Source organism: Pleurodeles waltl, chromosome 4_2, assembly GCF_031143425.1.
Source record: "Pleurodeles waltl isolate 20211129_DDA chromosome 4_2, aPleWal1.hap1.20221129, whole genome shotgun sequence".
Lineage (NCBI taxonomy): Eukaryota > Metazoa > Chordata > Amphibia > Caudata > Salamandridae > Pleurodeles > Pleurodeles waltl.
The window spans coordinates 113,161,686-113,188,788 of NC_090443.1; the positions used below are offsets into that span (position 1 = coordinate 113,161,686).

At 43.9% G+C, this 27,103-nt stretch overlaps 1 protein-coding gene across 1 annotated transcript in view; it reads left to right on the forward strand.

Annotated features, from left to right (window-relative positions):
* Window positions 1–4,444: 4,444 nt before the first annotated feature.
* The window catches only part of LOC138292335 (retinol dehydrogenase 16-like), a 71,063-nt gene continuing 48,404 nt past the window's right edge, over window positions 4,445–27,103 (forward strand). The window contains exon 1 of the mRNA XM_069230886.1: window positions 4,445–4,554. The gene's annotated coding sequence lies outside the window, so the exon portion shown is untranslated. The remainder of the gene's footprint in view (window positions 4,555–27,103) is intronic.

Consider the following 27,103-nt stretch of genomic DNA (forward strand, 5'->3'; position numbering starts at 1 on the left):
CGGTCCTTGACCGCCGGGGTCGGAATGACCCCCTTTAGCTTGTTACTATACATTGACAATAAGCCATACAAGCGTATACATCAGTGTACAGAATATTACATAAAACAGTGAGGGTTTCTAGGTTTGGGAGTCACACACCATCTTTACTGGTTGGGAGCATATGATAAGAGTGCATAGCTGAGAGAAACACAAAGTATGGAATTAAAACGTAACACAGTGCTTAGGTTTGTCTGTACTAGTAAGACTTGATTATTGGCCAAAGAAACGCTTTTAGCAGCCCTGTAATTACAACAGTTTGAACAGAAACAATAAGGTTCTAAACCCATGCTTGCGGTTTGCATTCAGGTCCTTGATGCCTGTTCATAGTGCAGTGTGCTGTATTAGAAAGATTGCAATTTATAATCTGCAAGAAGTAAAAGGATCTTTGTGTCCAAATCAGTAACCCACTTACCGATCTACCTAAAATACAAATCTGTCATGTGCATGTTATACGTTGTGCTTTGCAGGAGACACATTCATCTTCTGTGCTACTTTATGAGTCCAAACTGTAACAAGACAAAACACATCTCTGTCAACCAAATACAATAAGCACCAGAGTTACTTACCATTATTATTGTTATGTGAGATTTACTGGCAAAGAAAGTTCTCTGCATGCAGGAGCCTTAACCCCACATTTTAAAATGCAACCTTTGCAAGCAATAAAGACAGGACAAGTTAACTCTTACGTTTCTCTGTGTTGCCAATTTCTTTGTGGCAGAGTTTTTAAAAAATAATGGTATACAGGTTGACTGTCAGATTGGTTTCAACACTTTGCTCCCAGTGGCTCCAACCACTTTTAGGTGCCACACCTTGGCCCCCAATGTACGGTTGAGTAAAGTTTTCTTACTTCCAAAACTGGGTCAAACCGAAGACTGAGCCTCACATCCTGTGAGTGCGATTAGTTGGGGTGAGCACAGAGATAAAGTCATCCTGAGGACCATGAAAAAATAAGTATCATGCTGATAGATGGCCTGCAAAGAAAAATTTCCAAGATGTCTCATGGACCAAGTTACTCTGGGCAAGCAAAATGAAAAACAGCAAGCACTTTTGGGGCATGGTGAATGAACTGGCCCTGGGAAAAGATCGACACCATAGCCACGATATCGATTCAGCCAGGGGGGTGAGACACATTTGCAGCCTGTATGGATAAACAGACGGGAGTGGAACATAAGCCAACCCTCCATCCAAACTTACAGGAGAGCAATTGCCTCTGGGCAACAATAACCTCACAGGCCAGCAAGCAGAAGGAACATTGGCGACCATCGCCGAGAAGGGACATCAGGAAGTCTGGAGTCTGGAAGTCAGACTAAATCGCAAGTCTGATAAAAAAAGTGAAGCCTGAGGGGGCTGCCAGACCCAACGGGCTCCCAAATGCAATCTTTAAATCTGATCCAGAGTACTGGGCACAGTAATTTTCGCCTCTCTTCATCACCCCTGCTTATGCTAACCGCATCCCAGAATCTTGGAGAGCTAGCATCATACACACCATTTTCAAAAGCGGAAACCCGGCACTACCTTCGAAGTACAGGCTAATAGTGCTCACCGATGTAGAGACTAGGCTATATGGCCCCTGCCTGCTACATCATCTTCAAACCTGGTCAGATGAGAACATGCTCCTCCCAAGATTTCAAACAGGCTTCAGGGCTGGCTTGTTAACGTAAACAAACCTAATTGCCCTCTCCCTCATTGTGGAAAAGGTCAGCTACAGGAAGTTGAGCTTTTATGCATGTTTTGTCGATCTTAAGTCGGCCTTCGACCAGGTCCCCAGGGAAAGGCTTTGGTCTAAATTGGCCAAATGGGGCATTTTGTACAACCTGTTAAAGGCCATTATAGACATCTACACTGACCCCTGGGTTCAGGTCAAAATCGGAGATGGCACAAGACTCACAAAAAGAATCCCCACAAAGTCAGGCCTAATGCAGGGCTGCGTCCTGGACCCACTTCTTTTTAATTTATACCTGGCAGACCTCTCAGTTGTGCTGCCACAAGTAAACAGTCTCCCCCCCAGTCCTTGGCCCAGAGAACATCAGATGTCTACAAGATGCTGATGACATTTTACTATTGAGTCATACTCCATGAGGCCTGCAACAGAACCTATCAGCGCTCAAAACATTCATGGACCAGCATCGTCTAGAAATCAACCTGGCCAAAATAAAACTGATGAGGCTCATTGGGGCGAACCATAAATCCTTTAACTGGTTCCTAGGAGACAAAAAGTGGAGGTGTCTCAATCATATAAATATTTGGGAGTCTATCTTGAACCACGCTTGAAATGGAAACGCCATCTGCTGTCAATCCAGGCAAAGGCCCACTCCTTAACTTACAGCTTCAAGTTGCTTAACAGGAAGCTGGATTGTCCAAACTGATTGCATCTTTTAAAAATTATGTCAGCCCAGATGCTCCCAGCCATTTCATACGGGACAGAAGTGTTGCAGGGCTGGGAGATATCATAATTAATTACCAGCCAAGTTAGAACCTACAAGGCTGTCTTTAATATACCAAAAAGTGCCTCCCCCACCCAGGTAAGGTTGGAGATGGGTTTATTAAATCAGAACTTTCAGCGCAAGGGAGTCTTTCTCAAAGCGTCTTGGAGGTTACGGCTGGCAGAGAACACCACTTACTCCATTCCTGCTGGCGAGAAGTCCAAGTTTAACAAACCAGGAATAGAAAAGGCTCCTGGGGAAGTTATGTGAATCAAGTTGTTAATAGTCTGGCTCAGCAGGAAGTCCTTGTGGAACCTCGAACCCATAACGAGCTGAGCTTTCCTGTAGCGTTTGCCTGCCTCCTTTCCTGTACCCTGTGTGAGACAGAGCTGCTGAGCTTGAAACTGGGGTCTTGGCCTGGGCTCAACATCCTGTGACTCTGAGCAAATCATGTGCCTATCAGCAGTGATTGTGGCCTTATGTAATGTAACTGGTGCTCATGTTAAGTGCCTTGGGGTCGAGTTCACACAGGGCCGGCTTTAGCAGTGGTGGCGCCCTGTGCGACAGCCTTTTCTGGCGCCCGCATCCTATGCCCACCTGCTCGGATTCCCTCACTACCACCTGGAAAAATTGCCCCTCAACTCTCTATAGCCCCTCTGACATACATGTCAATTGTTTTAAAGCGCTTGTAATGGCTAGCTTTTCTAATCATCTCAGCTATCTACATAAAACATGGTTCTGTTCTTTACTGCCTGCATATTTTTCCTCTGCGCTACTTTATGGTGAGTCAAAACTGCCACTAAACAAAACTCTGATCTCCCTTGCAAGAGCATTATTCACAAGAGTTATCTTGTCACTTCAATTGCTTCCTGAAGGCTGGACGCACAAGGAACTTTTCAACAGGTGCTTTTACCTCGCAAGTTTTGTAGGTGATTGCTAAACACAGCGCCCCACTGAGGTCAGCGCCCCCCAACCAAGTCAGCACTGCTGCGGCCGAACCGGTCGCACCACCCTAAAGCCGGCTGTGAGTTCACACTATACAAATATGCATAAAGAGGTCAAAACAAAGCCCTAGTATGAGAAAAGACAAATAGATCACCTCTTTTTTTTTCATTATGGTGTATGAAAGCACTTTCGAACTTTTTAATTCAGAGTACCGGCTGTACAAAAACCTATTGTGCGTGATTTAATACGCTATAATTTTGCTCCATAATATTCTGGGCACGTACAGAATTTACATGACAATTGTCTTGAAGCTTAGTTTTTAAACATAAACATTAGTGTTTCACAGTGCAGTGTTATTAAGTGACATATTAATACCAAAGCTTCACACAAATACACTTTTTTTGAACTGTGAAGCGACGTTATCACATTTTACTTGATTGTTGCGTGATTTAAAATGCAAACATCTTCAGGGCTCCGCTCGTGCACGAGCGCTAAGATCGAGCCGGACCCGTGGCTCGGTAGTCGCTTAGGCCTACCTGTAAATCTGTTGGAGCGCCCACCTCTACATGATAGTACTTACACACCCGGCCTCCAAGGTTGGGTATAAAACTGTGAGCTCCTGCACTCCCACTATGCACAAGTACTGGCACAGAGGGCACGCCACGGAATGAATTGTCTATTGGCGCTCGCATACCGCGTTCTTTTTTAACCAACTCAACCGTTCTCCTCTTCTCGGCACCAGGAGGATGAAATGTCGAGTTTAGCTGGCGGCACAATACAGACTGCTGTGGGTGCCCAGCTCATAGGCATCTGAATCAGTAAGACAGTGCAGACAAGGACAAAATTGAAGAGAAAAAAAACAGTTAACCTTTGAGATGAGTTACCCTTTGGGATGCACCGAACTGATTGACATCGTTGGATGTGGGCCAAAGGTTCTTCGTTAAGGATTGCCTCCCCTAAGGCCTCTCCTCCCCGCCACTGTGGTTATATCGGGTTGGTTCTTAGCGTCGCGATAGCCCTGCCTCGAAGTAGCCTCCCATTCCCTCTCCTCCGCCCACACGGCTCAGCCTGCCAGGCTCGGCTCTTTCATTCTTACAAGCAGGAGCCAGAAGCCTCTGGTGCCAGTTCTCTCTATCGGAAAAGCGAGGCGAGTACACCGACTTATTTATCTTATTATTAAACGTGCGGGATGCTGCCTGTAAGGACTGGGGTTGGTGTTGTGGCTTTACGTGCAGAGTTGCGGTGCTGGAAGTGTTCGATTTAGGGTGACCACCTGGCATTGAGGCAAATTCTGGACAGGACTGTAAAAAATTCAGGACAAAGGGTCAAAATTCAGGACAAAAATTCAAGAACAAACGTCAGTTTTACAGACACACGCAAGAGAGGCCATGCCTCACTATGTTGTCAGTGCATTTATTTACTCTTTTTTAACATAGCACTATTTATTCACTGTGGTCTTTTTGTGATTGCCTCCTGGTATGCTACATTCAGGTGTCACATTACGTCCTTGTTCAGTAGTAAATTAATGCCCTTCAGTACTGCGGCAAGGCCATCACCCCTACCCAAATCTACCCGATCTTTCCTGAACAGAAAGTAACAGCAAAATTTTGATTATGTTTCAGGAACATTTTAAAACCCCTGGCAAACAGTTTGGGAAACATTAAGGTAATTAACCTTATGCTAGTTTAAACAAATTGAACAAAAACATCTGGCTTACCCCAACCGCCCATGGACTTTCAACTTAACGAGGCAGGGCAGATGGTGTGGGTGACAGTCTCACACCTAATATCAGGATGTGATGTACCCATAACTTGTCGGTGGTCTCACAGCATTAGAGTGTATGTCCGGGACTCTACATTTATCTCAGAAATGGGAGCCCGGACTACCAATCAAAGATAATAAAAGAGGAGGATGAAATCGAGAGCAAATGGGAGATCCACGGCAAGTAATTCAAAGGGTTGTTGCCAAGAACTGGGTAAATAGGGAAGAGAAGTACAAGGTGGGACAATTCCTAAAATCAGACAAGATCGGTCCACCAAGACTATTCGAAGGTATTGGGAACCTGGGGAGTTGTCTCTGCACACAGGAGCGAAACAGAAGGGGCACTGTCAAGTGGTTGAACAAGCAACACCCATCCACCTTGGCAAACTCTTCTGGTACAATGGTCCGCTGTTAGTGCTTTTGAAGGGTGAGCAGGGGCCAGACCCCTTGCAAGGTTGTGCAAGGCAATTGCCCGCTTTGTCCATGTCTTTATATGGTTTTGAAATTGAGCAAAAGCCAAACTAGAGATCTGGGTTATCCCTAAGTGTCAAGTACACATAGAATCTTCAAAATATTTGGGATGTAAATTGCACAAACACAATTTACAAATTTTAAAATGTAATTAGTGTTTCTTTGACATATGGCACTGTTTTTGCCTTTATATACATTTAGATCTCAGATTGAACTGGAAACCAGTTACCTTTTGATACCTAGTGATTAATATCTACCATTCTTACACTGATTTCCAGGAAGAAAATCTCAGCAGAGCAAACGGTCCCTCCAAGCCCAGTTTGCTTTTTGGTCTTCTCTTCTGCTTTCTGTAGAGGCCATGTGGCACTAGTGAAGATGATGTGCTACCCCAATGATAGTATTATTTTGCAAACCTTCCTCTGCTCGTCCTTCATTCCTTCTTCAGACAGGCCACACATCTGATTTGGTCGCTGCGGCGCCATTGGGAGCTCTTTCCACTCTAAAGCTACCTGTGACTGCGGGTGGATTAGGTCTTCTGGTCTTAGAATGCTATTATTCAGCTGCACAGGTCCAATGGGTGGCTCGCTGGCTTTCTGCCCACCTCCCTGCAAGAGATGGGGTTTACCAGTAAAGACTTTTAAGAAAGGCTTAATGCACTGCTCATTGTTTCCTACTGACCATTCTACGGATCACCATCCGGGGTTATCATGCACAGCTTTCTCTTGCCTTGCCAGAACCTGTACACCACTGCACTGACACTCTACTCTGCAACTCTGCACTCTACACCACTCTACTCTATGCCACTGCACTCTAGGCACTATACTCCACTCTACACCACTCTACAATACTCCACTCTGCACCACTCTACACCACTGCACTCTATGCCACGAGTCTACTCTGCACTCTGACACTGCACCACTCTGCATTACTGCACTCTCTGCTACTCTATTGTATGCCACACTACTCCACTGCACTCTATGTAACTCTACCCCATGCCACTCTATGCCACTGCACTCTGCGTCAATGCACTCTAAACAACTGCACTGTACGCCACTGCCCTCTACTCTGTACCACTGTACTCTACGCCACTGCTCTCTGTGCCACTCTACTCCACTCTACATCACTGCACTGACACTCTACTCTGCAGCATTCCACTCTCCACCACTGCACTATACACCAATGTACTATGTACTACTGCATTCTATGCCACTGCACTCTATTCCACTCTACTCTGCATCACTCCACTCTACAGCACTTTGCTCTACTCTGCACCACTCTACACTACGCCACTGCACTCCCTGCAGCGTCAGTTTACTTTGCAATCTATGCCACTGCACCACTCTACACTACTGCTCTCTCTGCTACTCCATTGTATGCCACTCTACTCCACTGCACTCTATGCCACCCTACTCAGTCCCACACCACTCCATGCCACTGCACTCTAAAACACTGCACTCTACGCTAACGCAGTCTAAACAACTGCACTGTACCCCACTGCACTGTACTTTGCACCACTGGGCTCCACACCACTGCTCCTATGCCACTCTACTCCACTCCACACAACTATGCCACTAACATTAAGCCATGCTGAACAGCAGCTACTCTGGTGTACAAGATTGCTAATGGCTAAAACACATTAGCAAAGCCAATAACTCTTTCGTAGATGAGACCTATTGGCTTTGCCAATGTTTGTTAGTACTATGATGTACCGAGGTACCTGAAAGAACTGTGAAAAATACAATTACATCATAATAAAGGCTGCTACAAAATGCGCAAATACATTTCAGTTAAATAAAAAAAAAAGTGCTTCTCAAATACAGATTTGAATAATATACAGTTTATACCTAGTATAAAAAAAATTATAACACTCCATTAAAACCACACACCCCACAGCTCACTTTAGAACACCATTACAATACCTCTCTAAAAGAAATATCTTTGCCACCAGAAAACTTCAAGTGACTCCTTTTAGTAAAGTCAATGCAGGTTTTCAAGCCCCTTTGTATTTGCAGATTTACCAGTTGCCCACATTTGCATGTCTTTAGGGAAGGAGACCCCCTGTCATGAAGGTTTGATTCTTATCTGTCTGCCCCTCCCTCAGAGCACAGGAGACTCCCTGCCTTGCAGTCCAGCTGGGGAGACTGATCTGCCCGTAATTTCGCCCCGCCTTCGTTGTCCTTTAGTTGAAAGGCTAAAATTACGGACAAATGCTGTCCGTGAAGACTTTCATCACGGACAACGGACAGCAGGGCGAAATTACGGACAGTCCGTGAAATTTACGGACGGGTGGTCAACCTAGTTCGATTCCCAGCCTCAGTTCAACATCCCGTGGTTCTGGGAAAATCACACCCCTAACTAAAAAAAAAACTAAAAAAAACACAACTTTGACCTCGCGAAAATGAGATCGAAGTGGGCGGATTGGAGGGGCTGGCAGCAGCCGCTTGTGGCCTTTGAAAGTGTTAAGGCGAATAAAGTGCTTCACCACTTCGCAAAAAACAAACAACAAAAAACTCCCTCCAAAACCCCAAAGAAAACCACCCCTCCCTCCAAAAACCAAATAACTAACTATAAAATAAACACAACCACTAGACGTACATGCATTACATACTTGCATTACACACTTACATGCATTACACTCACATGAATTACACATTTAAAAAAAAGTCACTTACCCACGCTTTGCGTGTCCTCCTCTGTGTTCTTCAGCTCTCCGATAGAGGAAAAGCTCCCCTAACCAATCCAGGTGATGCTCTCAGGCTGTTAATCAGCATGAGAGCACTTCCTGGATTGGATGGAGAGGCCTGGCTGGATGCGCCTTCGGGCCCTAGATGCCTGTGCTTTATCTCCACCCAGCTGTCTTAAGACAGCAGTGCGCATGTCACTTTGGCCGGCGCAAAGCAGCTGGCCAAAATGCATGCACACTTTGGGGCGTCCAGTCCAGGTACTGCTCCAGACCTCTGCTGCCGGAAGCAGAGGCAGGACACGCCCAGCACGTCTCTGGGCTGGTGCAGACTTCCCCAGAAAAAAGGCAATTAGGGGCCATATGTACGAACACTTTTTCCCATAGACACAGAATGGGTAAAAACCTTTGCTACATCTGGCCCTACATCTTTTCCTTGCCATTCTGTTTATTTCCTGCATGGCTCGCAGCGGGCTCGGGGTTGGGGCGATGCTCCCCCACCCTTGAGAAGAAACCACCGCTGGGGGCCGGACGTGCACATTCATTTTTCTCATTTAAGAAAAACTGTTCCCCCTACTTTTTGTGCAAAGACAACAACCTGGGGCGATTAATTCCATAGTTTAAATGCTTCAGCTGAAGTGTAAAGCTGGGAGTCTCATGTGCTTTGAAACCTTAGGAGGGCAAACAGCTAAACAAGAAACAAGTCTTTTTGCCATGGTGCCTGCTTGCCGAAAAGAAACATAAATGTGCGCAATTGATGGAACCACTTGAAGCTTCCTGATGATATAGATTTATACTTTTTGAGTAGTAGTACAAGGGAGTTACTAGCTGAGCTGTGAAATGTGTGATTGTAAGCGAAAAAATATATAAAAAAACTGCAATATGTACAGTCTGGATATTATTAAAATCTATATTTTGAAAGCACCTTTTAATCTTAACCATTTTTGTGCATTTTGTAGACGCCTATCTTTTACTGTGTGGAATCCAAATTTAAAATAATGACATATATTCAGAGGCTGGGACCTCATAGCACTAACTGTACGCAAGTCACTATTCTGCACTGCACCAGCCAAGATTCAATTCCGTGGCTCTCTGGTTGCATACACAGACCTCTGCAGTACCTTAACTAATGGAGGTTTCATAATGTATTATAGTGGATTTCCCGTTTTATTAACTTAACTTGTATTTATTTTTCAGCCAAGCTGCACGTTATTTTATATGTAGCTACCTAAAGGTAAAAGACCAAAAAAGAAGTACATAATATTTTGTTCTTAACCACACCTTTGACCTCACCCCTACACTCACTGACCCACCCCCATTGCATGCAGCATCACAGTTCCCATAGGTGAGGACTGTAGTGTATTAATGGTATGGTTGTGTGACTTTACAGTGCAATACAGCTGCAAAATTGTCTTGGATCCAGTCAGGTTCGTTTGTAAAAAAGAAAAAAAAAAAAAACTTTATTGCAACCATGGGTAGCTCTGGTTTCGAACAGTAAGGGTTAAACAAAGGAACTAGGGTAAAGCTTTTAGAAGCACCACAAAATAAATCTGACACAAATTTATAAAAATACATGATATTTTATGAATTCTTTGACACCAAGATGAGCAAAATCCACCAGAGGGTTCCCGAGATATAGATTTTCAAAGAAAACGTAAATCTCAGCTTTTCAGTCCAGAGCATGAACAAGCATTAGTAACCATAAAATATAGAAACTTTTGAAAGTCTGAAAGAGTTGTTTTCGGCTACTCCGGCTTCGGCCTGAGTGGCGTGTCCAAATCCGACAGGGAGAGGTCAGGTGAGCCGTTAAGTAGCATTTGCACAGTCACCTGGTCACCAAAGCAAACTTATGTCCAGTTCCACACTTTACATCAAGATCGCCATAGACTTCAATGGAGCGGTCCTGATGGTGGGGATGCTGGATACTGAGGACGCTGAAAGATGGGTGCTGAGTGGAGGACGGGGGTGTCCTTGAGGTTGGTTATTCCTCAGTCCATGGATAAGGTTGTGCGAGTTGGGCCATGGGAGTCGCTGTCCCTCAAAGTCCTCTCTTAGCCAGTAGAAGGCCAGCTGCATCTGGGCTTCTGTTCTCTGTACACAGCAGGTGCAGCAGTATCTTTTGATGAGGGCTGGTGTTTATCTTTGGCGACCAATCTCAGCTCAGGCATCTATTCTGGATCCAGCAGACTCAGACTCAGGTGCATATTTTGGCCATTGGTCTATTAGGTCGCCCAGCGGCGGTCAGCAGTGATCAAAGAATGCGCTACTGTTTTGCCAGAGTGGGCTTCTTCATATTTGATGTCCCTGGTCCTGGTTCCAGGGGGTCAGCCAACAGACACTTGAAGTCACTTTTTTTTGTCTGGGGCTAAAAAGTGACTTTTCCACAAGTGAGAAGCCACTGGCACAGTCCTCTCTTTGTTGGGGGGAGGTGCGGCAGGTGCAGTCCAGCAGTCAGTGCAACCTCTCTTGCCAGGTCCAGGGGTCTGCAGGGCAGTCCTTCTTTGGTCCTTTCTCCAGTTCCGTCATGATTTGAGGTTTAGGGTGCCAGGGGTGCCATAGTTATGTCCACAAATTGCCCTGGAGTGATGATGCATTCACTAGCCAATAGGCTTCCAGATACAAATTCAGGTTATGTTTGGCATTTAGCAAACCCAGAGTGCACTAGTCTGCTCACTCTCAAGATGTCTCAACCCTTCCTTGGCTGTTAGGAGCTCTTGGTAGCCCGCCCTAGAGATGTGGCCACATGTTGGCTACACAGACATGGGAAAATCAGTTTGGCCACTGGTTCCCCTCTGTGTTCCCACCACCAGCCTATCTACTTAAACAAAGGGACAGTCCCTCAGGAGTGTGATCGCTGTTTGCTCACCAAAGACTGCTTCACATTTGAAGCTCACTTTTTGGTCCATCACACTGTGTGACTTCCTGCAAGGGGGTTGTGACACTTCCGTCTGTAGGTTGCTTCTATTGTCCCCGAGCCTGAAAGTCATTCACACCACCCCCCTGGAGAGCAAAAGGCTGTCTGGTGGCCAACAACTGTGGAAGGTCACTGGACAAACTGGGTAATGTATGATGGAGTAACGCATGTGCCAACCACACACGCCTGAACAACGCGGTCGGAACAACAACAGCGTTGTTTCCATGAATGCCTTTACTAGGCATGCCTTTACAACGATTTTTCGTTGTAAAGGCATGCCTAGTAAAGACATGTGTGGAACAGCATGCGTGGTTTTCACATGCCACCCCCCTACCCGCCCTAAAAATACAAGTACCCTGAAACCCCTCACCCACCCTGAGCTCAAAAACCTACCCCAACTCCCACCCGCCCTCAAAACAACCGACCTCGCCCCCAAAAACCAAACTACCCTGACCCCCACCCTAAAAAAAACAACTATCCCGATCCCCCATCCCCAAAAACCAAACTACCCCACCCCCAAAAACACTAACTACTCCGACCCCCAAAACTGAAACTAACTCGATCCCCCACCCCCAAAAACCTAATTTACTGATCTCCCACCCCAAAAACCAAACTACCTGACCCCCAAAAAACCAAACTACCCTGACACCCACCCCCAAAAACCAATGACCCCCACGCCCAAAAACCAAACTACCCCGATCCCCCACCTCCAAAAACCAAACTACCTGACTCCCACCCCCAAGCACCAACAGCCCCCACACCCAAAAACCAAACTACCCTGATCCCCCACCCCTACAAACCAAACTACCTGACCCCCCACACCCACCCCAAAACAAAAGTACACCGACCCCCAAAATAAAACTCCCCCCACCCGCCTCTAAAAACAGAACTGGCCCGATCACCCACCCCTAAAAAAAAACAGAACTACCCTTATCCCCACACCTGCCCCTAAAAAAACAAACTACCCGACCTCCCCCCTCCTCAAGCCCTTAATCCATTCCCCACCCCTAAAAGCTACCCCCAACCCTGCCTCAGCCCCACTTACCTGACCGCATCCTCTCCCGATGCTGACTCCCTTTTTCTCTGCCTTAACCACGCATGTGTGTTGTTCAGCACATGCGTGGTTGAGGCAGAGACAAAGGGAGTTGTTGTTAACGCAAGCGTGGTTCCGCTTGCTTTAACAACGCAGGTCGTTGTTCCGGAGCTGTTGTTCCGGATATTCCCCAGCTTACCTTAAAATGACATTAAATTCAACATGGGCATGAAGTCAGGTTTAATGGCACAATTATAATGATACCTTGAAGTACCTATTTTAGTAGTACCAATCGGAGGTTAGCCGGACTGAGAGGTCAGCCGGTAACTCTGAGTTAGCAAATGGGGCTACTAACATTTCCACAGCAAAAACTTCAATTTGGAAGTTTTTCGGTTAGGGTATAAAGGTATGTGTCCTTCTTAAGAATATACAGCTCCCTGCCTTAAGGCCAAGTAGGCCTTCCTTAGGGGAGACGTATATATTCTTTAGGGAAGTAGGGGCTTTGCCATTGGTTGCAATGGCATAGTCAAACTAACCGTTTTAAAACTGCTGTTCCAGTCTGCAGTAGCAGGTCGGGAGCCATTTGCACTTTGTCATACACAGGGTGTCACAATCAGTGCAGCAAACCTGGATGGACATTCCAACTTACATGCCCTGGGTACCATATAACAGGGACTTATAAGTAAGTCAGCTTATGACAATTGGGGTAGCCAATTCAATGTACACTTTGTAAAGGGTTAGAACACCGGACTTGAGGTCTGGTTAGTAGGCCTCAGTGCACTCTCAGAGTCGAAAAACCAGCAACATAAGTCAAAAACACTGGGGGTGATCATGCAAAAAGAGAAATTTCCTTACACCATACTTTTTTAATGCACTTTGACCACTGTCGCGAAACGTAATCTAGTGCTCAAGTAAAGTGTTCTAGGGCCCTCGGGCAGAGTTAACACTATATATAAAAAAACTTCCTTGGAGTGGGGTTAGCCAATCAGCCAGCATTTTTTTCAGGTTTGTCTTGCAGTGGTGTGTGCTGTTCTGCTGCCTGCAGAGGTTTAAAGTGGTTCTCGTCACATTTAATCTCAAAGACAAGCAACTCTCACTCTTTCAGTTCTTTAAGAGCTGGTCCCTATTTGTGACTAGGACGGTGGAGCTGCAGCACAGGAGGGGTCCTGCACAGGGTGATTGGATGACACTATGTCACCAGGACACAACTTTTCCAATTCTGAGTTTTGATTTAACATGGTATATTCTGGGATTTGTACCTTGGTTCACTTTATTGAAGCCAAATGGACAAATACACCTGATAACAATGGTAGGTAAAAGCAAAGCCCAAGAATAGAAAAGCACTGTCCCTGTGATATGGAACCACGTGGCCATCCTAGTCCTGCACAATGCAGCTTCAGAAACACATTTAATTACAGAAATGGAAATCCAGTATCCAGTTTTGGTGTTTATTCCTTCTATTAAGTATGTTTCAAAGTACTGACATACTATAGGATCAGTGGACAGAGGCACAAGGAGAGTGTGATTTGTTCAGGATCAAGCAGTTGGTTTAAGTAATAGATCCGAGAATACTGCACACTACTACTTGCTGCAAACGCTATTCATGTACCACTGTATTGCATTTCCATTAACATGTCATGAGACTGAGCACTTTTTGAATCTCCAGGTAATATGACAAACTGAGAAAGGTTAACAATGCATGGTGCCACAGCATCTATGTGAATTGCTACTAAGGGGGTCTTCTGCTGCACTGCAGATGAAGCATATGCTGCTACCTTAGTTTGGCGTTGCTACAGAGGGATAACTAGACCGTGTGTGTGTACTACATTTATTTATTTGAGTTCTTTATATCATACTTTATATACATATATACTTATGATTACTTCAGAGCGTGTAAAGTTAGTCACGTTTAGTCGCTTTTGAGAGTTATGAAAAGTTTGATTGATGAGCTATAAATTTGTTCACTGTTTTTCCGGTGCAAATTCTTTACTCATGCATGCCTACATATGGTGACACCAAGGACGAAGATTTAGGAAATAAACTGAGTACAATGCAATTTCCCTATTGACATGAATTGAAAGGGGTGTTGAAAGAAGAAAGCTAATATTCCATAGTTATTTGTATTAAGAAATCACACGTTTCTCAACAATATTAGGACATTTTGGCATCAGATGTCAACAGCCTAGAGACACAGGCTCCCAAAATGTGCCTCAGTTTTTAGACAGGATTATGGGTTTTTGGCCGATTGTCTGTGCAATCCTTAAGCAAAGGCTCCTGAATGGTGCAAATGTAATCAAATTTCTTATTAATAATAAAGAAGTGATACAATTCTAGTAATAACTGAGTATATATATATAAACAAAATAAAATAGAATACAACACGGCTGGGAGTACAGCACAGTTCTGCAACTGAAGCCACACTCAACTCAGCTCTTACACACAGTGATTTTTATACCTTCAGTGGGCGCTTTAAACCCACCTCCTTCACAACACTTACAATTAACAAAAACAATAATTCTTTAAGCTTTAGCTGACTGCTTGTTACAAAAATACAGTCCTAGCAGATTAACTACATACATAGTATCTAACATACACAATGTCCTTCGATCCTGCTCTGTGACCTCTACCAATATGTTCCCCCTACACGTCTACAAGACTCCAAAGGTTTTACGGCCTGTCACCTCCCTTCTGCCAGCCTTGAAACACAAACATCTAACGCCGTGTCCCTTTCAAGTCTGTCGTGATTTACCCTTCTCCTTTCCTGCTATCAGAAAGTAGATCAAACTCTCCTTTGTATGTGTGTGTCCTTCTATGTTATCTGTGATATGCTAGGCTGAATTGTAACTGCTTTAACCTGCACATGGCCTCTCTCCTCATTCTCCTTTCTGGCCCTGCGTTCCTTATCGACCATTATGTTCAAACTGAGGCCTGTACTTTTCACGTGTAATATAGACTTCTGCACATTTGTTTTCTAATTCGTGTGTTGACCAGAGTAGGCCCTCGGTAGTTTTCTTAAAGCCTATTACACATACTAAAGGGATGATGGATGCAGAGGATCTTAAACTTGCTCAATGTTTCCACTGGATGCCATTGGAGCACTTTCACATCAGAGGTTCAGGCACACTCTAGCTGCTCTAGCTAATTAAATCTGCAGTCCTTGGAAGCGTGTCATTGTTTTTTTTTTGGCCGTATGTGCTTTAACCTTACAGTAATCCAGGCATTCCATCACCAACATGCTGATGAGCTCCTACAATGGTCAGTTGAGGAAGCGGTAGGTGTTTTCTGTAGAAGGAGAGGTGTATGTTAACACCTGTAAGCATTACATTTACTTGAGACTTAAAAGAGATCTCAGCATCAAAAACAATCTCTAGGTTCCTTTCTTTGCTGAAGTTATTGGCGGTGTTTCAAGTCCTGGAGCCCAGGCAATGGGTAGAGTTTCAAGTTTCTGTTCGATGCCAGGTGGGCAACTCCATGTGATGGGATGAGGAACTATGCGGCTAATTAGTGGTCATAGTCCAAGAATAATATTCATTAACAAAAGAAGGAACCAGAACACAGTTTGCGTTTTATTGAACTAGATACTCTGAAGCAGGTCCAATAATCTCTAGGATCACTGGTGATCGGTTATGGTCTATGAAGAATCTTCATTATGAAAAGAAGGAACCTAGACACCTTTTGTTATTTAAAAGAATAACGTCCCTGGAATTGACACAATTATGCTAAGAAATGCTAAGACTCAAGTAAAAAGAGTTTCACTTGGTATATAAAGGCAGTGATAAAAAGCATTGGCAAAGCCAATAGGTCTCGCCTTAAATATGTGAATTGAGTAGATCAGGCACTTGTGCTTGCTCACAGATCGCAAAGGAAAGATAAAAGTTAATAAGAAAGTTTAAAGCTGGAAAGTATTTTTTGTGTGTTTGCTAAGTGCTTTACAGTTGAAAGGTGGCACAATGCTAAGGGCAGAAAAGCAGCGAAGAAGCATGTCACAAGGGACTGAGTGTGAGAGGAAAGCAGCAAGCAGCGAGAGGTTGGGCAAGTCAAGAAGAATGGCAGCAGTGGGTTTGAACTGGATGAGGAAACAGATAAGCCTGCAAAAGAAACAACTAAAATTGATAAGTGTAACAAAGTGAACGTTACAGTGAAGCAGGGCTCAGAAATGAAATTCTAAATGTTAAATACAGTGGCAGTTTGCCTGGCGAAACAGGAAAGCAGTGTATTTAAATAATACCACAATGTGTGGGTGATTAGAAGTTTGGAAGCAGTGTGGACTGGGACACAAAGAGAAGTAAAAAAAAAACAGTGGAAGCTTGTTTGTCAAAAAAAAGCAACTGGGAACAGTGAGTGGGATGCAGTTTCTTGAACTGAAACCGAGATGTGCGGGGAACTAAAAGGTACTGATGAGCAGGTACTGTGAATGAAAAGTAAGTTCATGGAATTACAGTAGAGGTTTGCATGTCAAAACTTAGCTATTTTTAAAAACAAAACAGCGATGCGCGGCCGAGTAAATGTTTCAGAAAGAGCGGGGGTTGTGACCAATAATGAAATGACAGTAGACGATTGGGTGGGAACAGCAATTAAAAAACACTGAGTGGAAAACAATTTCTTTAAATAAATAAAACTGTGATGTGTAGATAAGTAAAAATTATATAAAACAGGGATGTGTAGTCGACTGAATATTATGGAGGAGCGTGGGTTGGAAACAGAAAAGAAGAAGAAATAAAAATAAAGTGGAGGTTTGGCTGCGAGACAAGTAATTGAGATGACTAAATAGGATTTATTTTTGTAAAAGAGGCAACGTGCAAGCAAGTGAACATTATGGCAGACAGGGATTGGGATCAAAAGAAAAGTATATGCGGTTTTATTGCAGGAATGTGAATGAAATTAACCAGGAAGCACAAAGGAAGCATAAAATAAAAGAATAAGTAATGGGATGGAGTTTGGAGCTCAAAAAGAGAGAAGCATGTAGTAAGTTGTGCCTGGAAGCTTGAGATGAGAATGCAGGTCATAAAGGGAAAACTGGAGAGCAGCAAGAGTGGAATGAAATTGTAATGAAAATATGTTATAAACCGTTTAAGGAGGAAAGAAAGAAGCAGCTCAAAAACCGATTGACGAAATCATACATCACTGGAACAGTAAATAATACAGTGAGGATGTGCAGGGGCTAAAGGAACAGTGTCAAAGTGGAAGAAAATTGGAATTAAAAATTTCGAAGGAACAGACAGCATTAAGTGTAACAAAATAATATGCACCATTTTTGCCAGTTAATAGAGGTGCCAGGCGAGGAGTGATACAAAAACAGAAAGTAAAAGATTAATAGGGAAAAATATTAACGCCGATACTATAAGTAAACGGTGAAATCCAATAATGTATGAAAAATAATAAGGCCTATATTATAAGTAAATGGTGAAATCCAATAATGTATGTATGAATCCAAATAAGTGATAGGATTCAAGGCAAAAGCTAGATATATGTGGGAAAGAACATCAGAGGCGTGTTATATTAGGAATTTGTAGAAAGCAAACGAGGTTATCATAAACTGAGAAAAACATTGTAATAAGCAAAACAGCATGAATTTGTTCAAAGGAAGTAACGCAGAGCGCACAGGCCTGTGGTACTGAAAACAAGCACTGTCAAAGCCAATAGGTCTCACCTATGCAAGAGCTGTTGCCTTTGCCAATGTGTTTTAGCCATGTTGTTCATGAGCGTGGCTGCTGTCCAACAAGGCTAAAAGTTACGGCCATAGAGGGGAGGGAAGTGTCGTACAGTGAAGTGGCAAACAGTGTTGCAGAACATTGTAGCAAAGAGTGCAGTGACAGTGAGTGCAACACCTACTGTACCACTCTATTCTGCCAACTTCACTCCACTCTGCACTACTGCAGTCTACTATGCATCACGCCCATCTATGCCACTGCATTCTGTGATGCTGCATTGTATGCTGCTGAATTCAATGCCCTGTACTTATGGTGCACCGTACTTTATTCAGAGTCTGTCCCTGGCTAAGACAGATGACACAAGATGTCCCGGCTCCTGTATTCCTACTTCAGAATGTACCAGCGGTATGCCATTACCCACCAATACTTCGCCATGTCCCTTCTGAGTTCTAACATCTTGTATCGTAAACCCCAACAGACCTTCTGACACCTACGAACTTCAGCACCTCTAGCAACCACTGCTATCAGGCCTGCAGTTGCGCCCCCACCCCTCACTGCCGTCACTTTGGGCTTTCTACCAACTGATTTTGTATGCAGGAAAGTGCATGCCATCTCAGCTGCTACCACTCCCTCTGCTGCCTGCCTCCACGGTTGCTTAAATCCCACCTATTCCTGATCCATAATCCCTGGTGGACTAAATCATCCTGCCCAGCCTCACTCAGCACATGCAGTGCATCTCAAACTTTGACTGTGGAATCCATTTCCACTTCTTTCAAGACGGGAACATATCTCCAGTCGTTTGCATAATCTGCAATGGCTTCCCATTGAACATATTCTTTTTAAATCAGCTCTCTCAAGGCATAGAACTCTCCATCAGTCTGGACCTGACCATCTCTCGGCCAGGATTGCCTTTTATAGCCCGGCGAGAGTTTTACGCTTTTCTGGTCATCATTTGGCCAAGATCCCTAGTATTCATCTGGCCACAGCAGGCAGTCGCTCCTTTTCTTTCCAGGCCCTTTAGGATGGAACAAGCTCCTTCTGGACTTGCGTCAAACAAAGGCTGGGGCTGTCTTTAACAAAAAGGTTAAGACGTGGCTTTTCTCAACGTAATTTGCCACTTGAATCTGTTTCGTTCATAGACTGTGTAGCACCTGGACACTCTTGAGTAGCCGTGCACTTTATACATTTTTATTACTATCACTCACCAGGTCTCGCTTGAACACCAAACTAGCTGCCTGCAGTCTGTTGACTAACACCCTGACCCACCGCCCAGTGCCCTTAGCTGTCTATTTACAAACTACTATTTCTGCCTAAACCGCTATGCTACGCATCTATAATCTAAAAAAGACTTTCTACCTAACAACCTCTTGGAGTAAAGGCAAGCCAGAAAATCCAGAACTTCTTCCTCTTGCCAAGGAATCCCATGGAGTCCCGCCCCAACACCCTACCTACTCAAAGCCCTAAGCTGTGGCTGCACCACCTGCCCGAAGAAACCTGGGCGAGAGTTGGGGGCATGGTAGCAAGACACCAGTATGGCTGTGCTCTCCCTAGATGCCCAATCAGCAACAATACGCATTCCAAAGTTTTGCTTTTTTTTATGCTGTCTGTTTGGGTTTAGTGACCTCAGTGGTTGGAGATCATCCAGAGACAAGCAGCTTGTGCTAGAGTGCCAATAAGCGCTGTAGCACAGGCTACAACTAACACACAAGAGCACCATTTTACGATGCACATCCTACATGTCAGAGTCTCTTGACTCTTCAACCACAGTGGAACAGAAACAGCATACATCAAGGACAATGCACTCAGCTTACCACCCACCAGATGTGCCGTTTCTCTGCACAATGTAGCACTAACTAGTGTTAACCTTGAAAGAGAGCTGCTTTGTGCAAAACTTTGCCATGTCATTTTCACAAATGATATGACTACTTTTTGGAGCGGGGCAAGTTTTTAATTTGAATAGCATATGAATCAAAATAAAGCCAATCCTCTAAAACAAATGGTGTCTAGCCAGGAAGTACGCTGTTTAGTAGACAGAAAAACGTTGCCCTCCCACTTCCATTTATACTGTGGAACATACTGTCACATGGGCTAGTTTTTTTGGAGGTGTGGTATGCCGGCAGCCTATTCGAGGTTGTCCTTGCCTGGGTGTGTTCGCACAACAGATACATGCAATGTGCATGCCACTGGTGCACTGAAGGTCTGCCTAATGCGAGCTCATGCACCCATCGACGTTGTACTGTAGCTGGTTCCTGAACCTGCTGATAAAATAAAGGTAAGGTGACTAGGAGACGGCTACAAGACATATGAACTATTAACATTCCTCTCCTCCCACTGTTGCAGCTAGAATGAGAGGACTATAGATCCTCTGCTGGAACTCGATTATGAAGCATGTTTGCTGAACACTCAAAAACTCTCTGACTAATAATTATTTTGTAGACCAGGACCTCCATGTGTTGTGCATCTTGGAGGTTTGGTTCGCTGAGGTACGTGGTCTCACCTCAGCAGCAAATATTGCAGAACAGGGAAGATAGGTGTGAGGAGTTTCATAGTTGAATGTCAGCAGTCAACTGCACATCTAAAAATTAATGATTCGACAGCTTAAACGTTTACACAGTGTTGAATGTATTGATCACGACCACAACTGTTGCATTTACCAATGTTATGATATTGGCTAAATGCACCACACAGTTTAATCAAGCTCCTGGTGTAAACTTTCTCTGTTTTGAATGAAATACATAATATGACAATTCTAAATGATTTAACCTCTGGGTGCAGGATGTATTTATCCCAATAGGTGTTCAGTTTAGTGTCTTTTCAAAGCAGAGACTGATCTACAGTGTTCGAGGTCTAATACATTAAAAGGGACTCATTCTTGATGTAATCTTTTGTGCTAAATATAACAGTTAAGTGAGTACAATAATGAATCTACTTTGGACAGAGCGCTATGCAGTGTCATTTAAGTTTACTAATGGACTCCACGTTGTAACTCTGATTGCTCCGTAGAATGCTGAAATCAAATATAGGAAAATTGGACTTCAAAAAACTTCACTCAGTATTCCAAACTGTTAGACCTGACAGCCTTAGGGTAGTCACCCCTAACTTTTTGCCTGCCTCCCTCCACTTTTTGGACACTGTTTTTGCTGGTTTTTAGACTCTGCGCAATTTACCACTGCTAACCAGTGCTAAAGTGCATATGCTCTCTCCCTTAAAACATGGTAACCTTGAATCATACCTGATTGGACTATTAATTTACTTATAAGTCCCTAGTAAGGTGCATAGGGCTGGTAAATTAAATGCTACTAGTGGGCCAGCAGCACTGGTTGTGCCACCCACTTAAGTAGCCCCTTTTCCTTGTCTCAGGCCTGCCATTGCAAGGCCTGTGTGTGCAGTTTCACTGCCACCTCGACTTGGCATTCAAAAGTACTTGCCAAGCCTAGAACTCCCCTTTTTCTACATATAAGTCACCCGTAATGTGTGCCCTATGTAACCCCTAGAGCAGGGTGCTGTGTAGGTAAAAGGCAAGACATGTACCTGTGTAGTTATATGTCCTGGTAGTGTAAAACTCCTAAATTCGTTTTTACACTACTGTGAGGCCTGCTCCCTTCATAGGCTAACATTGGGACTGCCCTCATACACTGTTGAAGTGGCAGCTGCTGATCTGAAAGGAGCAGGAAGGTCATATTTAGTATGGCCAGAATGGTAATACAAAATCCTGCTGACTGGTGAAGTCGGATTTAATATTAATATTCTAGAAATGCACTTTTAGAAAGTGAGCATTTCTTTGCACTTAAATCCTTCTGTGCCTTACAATCCACGTCTGGCTGGGCTTGGTTGACAGCTCCTTGTGCATTCACTCAGACACACCCCAAACACAGGGTACTCAGCCTCACTTGCATACATCTGCATTTTGAATGGGTCTTCCTGGGCTGGGAGGGTGGAGGGCCTGCTCTCACACAAAGGACTGCAACACCCCCTACTGAGACCCTGGCAGACAGGATTGAACTGAAAGGGGACCTGGTGCACTTCTTAGCCACTCTTTGAAGTCTCCCCCACTTCAAAGGCACATTTGGGTATAAAACAGGGCCTCTGCCCTACCTCATCAGACACTTGCTGGAGAAGAAACCTGAACCAGAAACTACATCCTGCCAAGAAGAACTGCCTGGCTGCTCAAAGGACTCACCTGTCTGCTTTCTACAAAGGACTGCTGCCTTGCTGTTGGCCTGCTGCCTTGCTGAACTCTTGTCTGGCTGTGAAAGTGCTCTCCAAGGGCTTGGATAGAGCTTGCCTCCTGTTCCCTGAAGTCTCAGGACCAAAAAGACTTCTCTCTTTCACTTGGACGCTCCGTACGCCGTAACTTTCGACGCACAGCTTGTTCCGAGACGAGAAAAACGCTGATCGACGCGACGCTCTTGGGACGACCGAAAATCCGACGCACGGCTTCGCAAGGACAACGCCGCCCGACCTCTAGAGGAGAAATCGACGCGACGCCTGCCGTGAGATCGTAATTTCGATGCACAGCCCCGCAGAACGACGCGCAGCCGGAAAACAAGCAGGAAAATCCACGCACAGACCCGGGACATCTGGTAATCCCGCGATCCACGAAAAGAGACTGTCCGCGCGCCGGAAAACGACGCACGACTTCCCCGCGTGGAAAATAACGACGCAAGTCCGTGTGTGCTGGGGAGAAATCGATGCACACACCCTTTTTCCACGCACCTCTTCTTTTGTGGCCCTCTGAGGAGATTTTTCCACTCCAAACCAGGTACTTGTGCTTGAAAGAGACTTTGTTTATATTCTAAAGACTTAAGACACTGTATATCACTTTTCAGTGATATCCCTACAAATTCCCATTGCAAACTTTATTCTTTTTGACCTACAATTATCCAGATAAATATTATATATTTTTCTAAACACTGTGTGGTGTATTTTTGTGGTGCTATATGGTGGTATTGTATGATTTATTGCACAAATACTTTACACATTGCCTTCTAATTTAAGCCTGACTGCTCGTGCCAAGCTACCAGAGGGTGGGCACAGGATAATCTTGGATTGTGTGTGATTTACCCTGACTAGAGTGAGGGCTTTTGCTTGGACAGGGGGTAACCTGACTGCCAATCAAAAACCCAATTTCTAACACAAACACACTGCTTATTTTAAAGAATCCGATCCATTGCTCTTTTAAAGGAGCGTATGACTGCATGTGACCTTATTGGGTCTGTGTGCAGAAATACCATTCCTAACAACAAGTATTAAATGGTTTTCTGAAGATCTTGCTTCAGCCAAAAAAAATATTTGTCATCTTGAGAGAAGCTGGCCAGAAAGCCACTAATCGAAAGACAAAGTTAAGTGGGAAAGACAGTCCAAAGTTTAAAAACTCTATTAATACAGCTAAAGTTACGTTCGAGTCTGCTAAGATTCTGAGTGCTCACAACATTGCAGAGCTGCTATTTGCAGTTCAGTTGGAATGTCAAGGCCCCCAGTGCTAATACTGAAGTTCGCAATATTTTGGTTGACTTCTGTGAATTAAAGACAACAACAATAGCCAACATCTGATAGCTTTTGAAAAGATCTCCATCTACTGAAGCACAAACGTCTTTTATATTATGCTTGCTGAAACACACTTTGACACTATCATAAATGATTGAATGGGGGATCCGGAGTGAGCGGTGAACGCCTCACTGAGTAGTGGATTCGTGTCTGTTGCCTCCTTTAAGAATAATTTGGACTGCGCCTTTTGATACACACCAGACATAAAGGTATTTATCAACTCCCACATCCCTCACGATTTTTTGGGAAGATGTTAATGAAACATCTTTAGGAGTTAGGATTTTGTTGAAATCAACAACTGCGTTCACATGCAGCAAAACAGCATCGGACCAGCGTTTGGTAGAGAGTCACTAATTGTTTCTGTCCTGAAAAAAATTAGAATGCAGGGGCTTCATAGTAGAGTCGAAACCATGATCCTGTTTGACCTGTCTGCGACTTTTGATACAAATAGTTAGTTTTTAATGAGACTGGAGGAAATTGAGAACCAGGAAAATATACTCATATGCGTCATTACTTTTTTTTATATGACTTTCTCTAATGTAGAGCTACAATGCCCCATGAATCTTCCTGGCACGATTTGTGGTGCACAGTCTCAGAGGAGTCTGCTTCTGAACCTCTTCTTTTGATTATCTGTTTAACTTCTATAGCATTGTTGGAATCTGTCTGGTACATTAAATTAACCTGAGTTAAACCCCCTGGTAGCTAAGGCAAGCTTTCTTAGGGCAATGTGTAAAGAGTTTGTGCAGTACCAAAACAGTTAAAAAGTCAAAACACCAAACTATGAATTATCCTAAACTGAATAAGAAAAATATATTAAAATGTAAGAAAAAATATATCACCAAAGGATAAAAATCCAATAAGAAGAACCGGAGTTATCATTTTTTAAATGGTTTCTGTAAAAATAGCACCAACAGGCACTAAGCAGCAAAGATAGTTTATGGAACTAGTATACCAGACGCAAGGTGTGATGTCAGGACGACTGTGATGAGATATGGTTCAGATACCCGAAGCAGGTTCATCCCAGTCAAAGATTTTACCTTCCATTTTGCCTTTTTAAAGGAGCACAAGATCGCCCTGCAGGGCAAGCCTGAAGCTGTGTCCAAGGACGGTGCATTGAAATCAGCTTTGCAGGGAAGGCCCCCATGACGCTTCTAGTCCTTTTGGAAGGCTGAAACTTTTCTAAGTCCCAATTTTTTAGGCTTCCTGCAGCAGCTTCTCTGGGTCATTTGTAGGGCTCCCACAGCCTTGGGCACAGCACTTACGGGCCAGGACTCACACTGGCAGAGGCCACCAGCAAGGTCTAGTCCAGGTCCAGTTGGTACTGGTCAAATGGTCACTTCAGGAAAAAGGGCCTCTTGCAGCTTGTTATGTCCTCATGCCTACAGAGATGGTCAGCCACATGATGCTTGCAGTCAATTTCCTTGAGCTGGGTAACAGAGGGAGCAGCCCTGTAATTCAGTTTCCTTCTCAGGTCCCAGACTGCATGTTTAGTCATCCTGTGATTTTCTGCAGGTTCTAAAAGTATTCTGAGGATGTTCTTTGATATACCACATTTACGTTTGGCTCTAGCCAGTGGGGAGGGTGACTTGGACAATCCCTAACCAATGTGGAATATGTTCCTAGGGGCAACCCAACCCACTTTTTTTAGAAGTTCTTGTTTGTTTACAACAGGCATTCCCACAGTGCCTCTCTCGCCTACAGTATAAGATGGGAAAACCCTTTCTCCTTTGCGCAGAGCTCTTGTGGTCAGGAAAATAAGCAGTCTTTTTTCCGGTGTCTACTCCCAAACAGATCTGGGAGTAGCTTCCTGCTCATGGGGCTTGGTGCCAACCCAGCTACAGTGGACCTTCGGACATAGGCTTTCCCTTTTTTAGGTTTCCCCTTACACTAAACTATGAATGGACAAATCTCCCCTCTGTCCTTTTTCAAGTTAATGAGGTTCTTCGGTCCACCCCTGCTGTCCTTCCTATCCTGGTAGGGATCAAACACTCTGCACCCAATCCATCCTATCACCTGGCCTGGGCCATTGTTTAGCTTTCACACCTCATTAAGGTCAAGAAATGGTGAACAGTTGCTGGAGAGCTGATGCAAAGTAGCTTACATGAGCTTCAGGCAGGGAAAATGTAACTTTCCCTGACTATTTATTAAAAATCTAGCTTCTACAAAGTATTGGACTTTTGATAAATATGAAAATTTGCCATTGAATTACCTTTATGGCCATTTTCTGTCAAACGGCACAGATTACATGTAATAAATTGTTCATTTTCTATGGCTTAGCTACAGCTCTACCAGTGAAAATAGCTTGAGGGGAATATTCCCTGTTGGAGCATGCCTATTTTATTTTATACATGTTCCATGTTTAAATACCGAGCACCATGCCTTGTGGGTGACAAGGTGTACTCAGGGGATACTTATTAATATTTAAAATCAGGGTTTCCTGTCTGTCAAAAAGGATTAAATTGGCATGTCTGTACAGCAGGTTTTATGTTGCTGCAGTCAGGCTACACAGGGTGAGCTGAAGTCATTTTTTTCTGTGACTGGCATGGATGGCACAATCACTGCTACAGTTCACAAGTGACATTGACAATTTCTGCACCCAAGATGTTGGCCTTATGTAAAAGTTAAGCATGCCAATTAGGATTATGCCAATTTTTGCATGGTACACTGGGGTGCACAGACACTTTACAGAGAGTTCACAAACCTTACAAAATAGGGTCCAGAACCCATGAGAGATCATTAGGAAAAGTCAGGTTTGTTGCATTCAGGTTATGACTATGGTTCATGGCAAGATATATTTGAACAGTCACAAGCACTTTAGGAAAGAAAGGATAGAAACGTTATCACCTTTCATAAAACATTGTACTGGTCCACACATTTTTGGCCACAGTCTCAATGCTGTTTGCTCAGGTTTACCAAAGAAGTACATTCAAACTCCAGTTGACTCTAAATACAGTGGCTGGAGTCATATCTGGCAAGCTTTGTTCTAGCTGCACTGCTTTACAGTACAAAAAGAAAAGAGTGCAACACAATGCTTTATACCGGAGAAGTCCCCAGTTCCTGTGAGCAAAACACTTTAGCACTTTAGGATGAGGACTCCATTTTATGGTACTTATTTAACATTTCCATCTGTAACTATCCAAATGAATTTTTGATCTTCTTATTTATATTCATATTGAATTTCTGTCCTGTGAAAAACTGAAGTTTCAGCTAGTATAGTTCCACCTTTATTTGACCAATAATTGCACTTGTACATGGATGCCTGTTGGGGTTCAGTACTGTAAGCAGCCACACTTAACACCATAATAAACTCATATAAAAACATGAGCATTATACTACAAACATCTGTGGTTATTTAAACTCTACTTGCTGTCATTCTGCACTGTGCATTTACACCAACATTGACCTTGGAGCTGTCCCTATCCCCATTATGAAAGATAAAAATAGGCAGGAAAGCAGGTCGTTTATCATCCATCCCTATATGTACAAATCAGTAGAAATGGGAAACTATCAGCTTTTGCCATCCTAACTGCGATCTCCGGTCAAAGATCTCCATGTGCCTGGCTGTACTTACTACCAGGAAATCTCGTGGAAGGAAGGTCCCTCACATCTCTAGCAGCTAGCCTTAGGAAATGAACACTT